Source organism: Chinchilla lanigera, unplaced genomic scaffold (genome assembly GCF_000276665.1).
Source record: "Chinchilla lanigera isolate Chin_1 unplaced genomic scaffold, ChiLan1.0 scaffold00147, whole genome shotgun sequence".
Lineage (NCBI taxonomy): Eukaryota > Metazoa > Chordata > Mammalia > Rodentia > Chinchillidae > Chinchilla > Chinchilla lanigera.
The window spans coordinates 86,414-91,867 of NW_004955548.1; the positions used below are offsets into that span (position 1 = coordinate 86,414).

The window sequence follows — 5,454 nt, forward strand, 5'->3', positions numbered from 1 at the left end:
CGGCGCGCGCGCCCGGGGCCTCCCGCGCCCATCGTGCCCCGCCGGCAGGGCCGCAGGTCCTCACCCGGAGGCCTGAAGGCTCCAGCACCGCGGTTCCCGGGCTGAAACCGCCGTTCGCCCCAGCAGAAGTCAGCGTTCCCGCGCGGAAGCCGGCCGCTCGCCTTCCGGTCGCAGGCCCCGCCCCAAGCCCTGCCCCTCCCCTTTCTGATTGGACCAGCGGTGCCGGGCTCCTCCCCCACCCCACCCCCAGCCGCGCTAGCTCCAGGATTTGCGTCCAAGGTCTCCGCTTAAGACCCCAGCCCCTTGCAAGGCGCCTTGATGACGCCATTGAAGACCCGGCCTTCCCACACAGGCAGCTCCACCCTTTCTGATTGGCCCGATCCTCGTTCCTTCTGACTAGGACGAATCCTTGGGAGAGCTCACCTTCCCTCCCTCTTCTATTGCTTTAGTCTTAAGGGTGCACATTCACCTCATCCTAAGCACACTTAACCATCCCCTGTATTAGGGGTCTGTGCAATAAACAGACATATCTTGCCCTGTTACGAAAATGTGGATCTCCAAGATTCACTCTGAACAAGCCCTGCTTAGGCACCCTCGGCATTTCATAGCCATTGGAACCTAACTGCCTTGAGATGACCAGTGGTTGGCAGCCATACTCAATGATGTCTGCTCTAATTCTTGGCCGGTGCTGCGGATGGTGAGCGTGGGTGGTTCAAGGGTCATTTATTTACTCGCGCAGCTGGACATTTCTGTGGCAATGGTGGGTTCCTTTGTAAAAGTCACATTTTGCACTTTCTGCCACTGCGTACATTAAGTCAATTTAGGATAATTATAGGAGAACCTGCAGAAGCTGTTTATTTTTGCAGCCCCAGTCCCTCGCACTTTGCTTGGTCCACAAGAAACTGATTAAGACGTGCCTGTAAGCCGGGCGTGGTGGCGCACGCCTGTAATCCCAGCACTGGGGAGGCTGAGGCAGGAGGATCGTTGCGAGTTCGAGACCAGCTTGGGTTGCAAAGTGAGCTCAAGGCCAGCCTGAACTGCATAGCAAGATCCTGTCTCAAAAACACACAAAAAGAAAAATTTTAAAAAAGACATGCCTGCTTATCTATGACTTCTTTTTGTTGTTGTTGGGTTTTTTTGGTGTTTTTTTTTTTTTTCCGGTACTGGGAATCGACCTCACAATCTCGCTCTTGCCAGGCGGACGCTGTGCAGCTGAGCTAAATCACCAGCCCTCAGACGTGCCTGCTTATAAAAGTAATAGATCCGTGATAAAGCACAATTTTTGGAGAGCACCACTGCCCAGTGTCTGCTGGTAGAGAAAAGTGAGAATCCAATAGTTCCTTGAAAGCACTGGAATTTCAAGGTCATTTTCTGGATGGTCACCCAGAACATTAGAGCATTGAGGCAAAATGAATGCACAACTGTGCCCGGCTTGCACCTCCTATTTTCCATATGTCTCATGCATAGTGGTGTAGATTGTGGGAGTCAGTACTGAAAATGTATATATGAAGTGCTTTGCATCTAGGCAGTAGATGTGGTCATCCTGACAGGTCAGCTAAGGACTCTGCAGATGGAGTGTGGTGTGACTGGGAGGTAGGCTATAGCCTTGCAGCCGCAAGATGTAAACACATTTTCTGTGCTGTTCCCAAGCCTATGTACTCTAGCCTATGGACCTAGTTCCAAATGCTGTCGTCCAACATGAGTTAATTCTTACTGACACAGATAAAATATATAAGGTGCCCACTGGAATATATAGCCCCATATCTAAGGGTTTCATTGGGCTTTTGCTGGGTCAATCAGGATGATCTTCCAAGGGTGTTCTTGTACTACCAGGAGTGATAAATTCTGATTATTGTGGGGAAATCCAGGTCACGTTACAATCTAAAACCTATCAAGTACTGCCTGTACAAACCCAAATTGCACAATTTATTCTTATCCCATATTTATCCAGTAAGGCTATACCCAGAGAAAGGGGAACAGGGGGATTTCATTGTACTAGGGAAGAGGTTTTTTAGGTGCTTCCCATTGCTAAAATCAGACCTAGCTTCCCATCACTAAAATCAGACCTGCCACAGTAAGAGGTCTCTCCTTAATGGGAATATTGGATACCAGGTCTGACTGTACTATTATATCTCTCTCACACGGGCCCTCTGACTGGTTTAAGGCTCCCTCCTCTAATTCATTAGAGGGAGTTGGTGGCCCAAAGGTTAATATTTATATCCTTCCAGCTAAGGAACCTGATGGAAAAACTATTAAATCTTTTATCCTTCCAATCCCCTATACATTGTGGGGGAAAGATGCTTTGCAACAATCGGGCCTCTTCTTGAATAACCAACATTTTTCAATAGAGGCTGCTATTTCTGCTATACCACCTGACATTCCCCCATTAAATTAACTTGTATTACAAACAGTCCAGTGTGAGTGGAACAGTGATCCATATCTAGACAAGAACTGAAACACTTACAAAATGTGGTTCAAGAACAATTGGAAGTTGGGCATATTAAGCCATCTACTAGCCCCTGGAACACCCTATCTTTACCACTCAGAAAAAAATCAGGAAAATGGCAGCTACTTCAAGACCTCAGGGCCATTAACATAGTCTTACAACCTTTAGGACCATTACAAATAGGTCTCCCAAAGCCAACCATGATCCCAAAAGGATGGCCCTTAATCATCATTGATTTTAAGGACTGTTTTTTCACCATTCCTTTACACCCTCAAGATAGGGTAAATTTTGCTTTTTCATTCCCTATATATAATAACCAACAACCTTTATCTAGATATCAATGGAAATGTCTTCTGCAAGGAATGAAAAACTGTCCTACTATGTGCCAATAATGGTACATCAGGCCATTCCTCAAGTTTGTGAACAATTCCACATGCCTTAATCTATCATTATATGGATGATATCTTACTTCAGCAGACATGCTAGTCATTTGTGTGCTAATAACATAAACATCCAGACATAGCCTATGTATTGCCCTGGAGAAAATTCGGCATTTGCCACCTCAGAAATATTTGGGATTTGTCAAAGATACATTAAACCCTTAAAATTCTCTATTACAATCCCACTATCATGGACACTTTCCTCAGTGCAGCTTCTAAGGGATACTAATTGGCTATGGCCATACTTGGGCATACCCACACACCCTTATCCAATCTAATTGCTACTCTGCAGGTGTCCACAGATCCTTCTCCTTCCCATTTCTTAACACTCGAGGTATAGCATGAGTTATGTTTAGTATAGACAGCTATCTCCTCACCTTTTATACAGCATATTTCACCCTCTATTATTATATTTTTAATGCTTTTCCACACAAATCACAGCCCTCTCCAGTCTTGCAGCTCAATATGATACTCAGTTCCTGAGTATTCCTGTAGAATGGCTTTTCCTGCCCACTAGTTACCCCAAGGTAATTAATCCTATCTTATTCCTTACAGTACAGTTGGTATCCAAAGGATGACAATGCTGTGTACAACTCACTGGAGTAGATCCCCATGAAATTATCATCCCTTTTCCATAGGATACTCTTTTTCAGCTATTAATGAGGAGCTTGGAATGGCAAGCATTTCTTGCTGATTTCTGTGACTGTATCCACAGTCATATGGCAGGAGACTCTTACTAAAGTTTCTCTCTTCACATATGTTTTTACGATCTCTGGTATTAAAGGCAAAACCCATTGAAGTAGCATTCACTGTCTTTACAGAGGGATCTGGTAAAATAGGTAAAGAAGTGTTGGCCTGGTTTGCTGATGGAACGCAGCCTTCACTCCGTACTTTCCCACATAAGACTACATGACATGCAGAGTCCACCGAAGTCAACACAGCTTTATCCCTGTGAGCTGACACACTGCTTAGTATTGTCTCTAATTCTAGTTACACAGCCTTGACAGTGCCCATCCTTAGTGGACTCCTTTCTATAAAATGCCCCTGATAAAATCCATATGCAATATTTTCTTGCCATCCAGAGAGCCATTCCTCAGTGTTCTGCTCCTTTTTTTATTATTCATCTATAGTCACATACTGGACTACCAGTTTTTCTATTCAAAGGCAATGAAGCAACTGATACCACTGCAACTTTACTGTAATCCTCTTTTGTGGTTAATGATTTTTCTTACACTTGAATATTCCATGACTTGCATCATTGCAATGCTTTGGCTTTATGCCATTGTTTCCAACTCTCCAAAGCTAAGGCTTCCTATATCATCAAGGAATGTACTATTTGCAATTTATTTTCCTTTGCCTGCCCTCCTATGGTGGGCCATTTTTCCAGTCGTTGTGGTGATAAGGTCAATCATACCTAGCAGGTTGATGTCACCCAAGTCATGCCTTTTGGGTGTTTTAAGTATTTATACGTATCCATAGACACCTATTCAGGTTTCTTCTATGCCACAGCTCACCAAAAAATTAATGGCAAAATTCTATTCAACATCTATTGACATGCTTTGCTGTGATGGGGACCCCTCAGTGTCTAAAAACTGACAATGATCCAGAATTTTAAAATACTGTGTTTAGAAATTTCCTTCAAAATTGAAACATTATCCATATTACTGGCATTCTCTATAACAGCACAGGTCAAGTCATCATACAGTATCAATATAGGATGTTAAAATCTTACTTAAATAAATTTAAAAAGTGGGAAGGCCCCTATATGAATCACCACATAATATCCTTCATCATGATATTTTCACTCCAAACTTTAAATCTTTCCTCTGAAGGTGTTTTCGCTTACCAGTGCCGTGTTCTCCCTTTCACCTTTGTGCCACAGTGCATGGTACTTATTAAACAGTATATGTCTGATCAGCCTGAAGGCCCTTAGCCAGTAAAGTTCTGGAGGAGGGGATCTGCTTGTGTGCTTATGGATAATGCAACCCAGTGGGTTCCCACCTATCTTAATTACTTTTCTCTCATTGCTGAGCCAAAATATCTGATGCCCAAAATTTAAAAAAGGAAAGGTTTATTTAGCTCACAGTTTGTGGATGTTTCAGTCCATAATCAGCTGGCTCCAAAGCAGGGTGGCATGGCAAAAGAACAACTGTTCATGATCAGAAGACAACAAAAGCAGCAAGAGCAAAAGCGGGAAGAACAAGCCTCTTTTCCTTCCTTACATTGTATTGCAGGCTACCACCCTCTAGGGCAGGTGTAGCACTCACACCCCTGATTCCAGCACTAGACAATCAACCAGTCACAAACTCTAGATTCAGCTGTCTCCAAAAAGCCCATCCCACATATGACTGAGTGAGGCTTTGAGGGGACAACCAGACACAAACCATAACAGCACCAGAGGGCTGTGGCCATGCATCTCCGAGGGATGCAAAGCAGCTGTTAGCCGGATGAAATCCCTGATGATCCACCATATCAGTGAAGATGGCAGGTGACCCTTCAAGCTAATCCCTGGACATGGGGCCAACTTAAAAAGTGAATCAAATGGCTCGTGATATACTATATCAAACC

General features: G+C 44.1%; 1 protein-coding gene across 1 annotated transcript in view; it reads right to left on the reverse strand.

Moving 5' to 3' along the window:
• Positions 1–181, reverse strand: part of Tmsb15a (thymosin beta 15a) — a 2,196-nt gene extending 2,015 nt beyond the window's left edge. The window contains 1 exon segment of the mRNA XM_013508517.1: positions 65–181. The gene's annotated coding sequence lies outside the window, so the exon portion shown is untranslated.
• Positions 182–5,454: the final 5,273 nt, after the last annotated feature.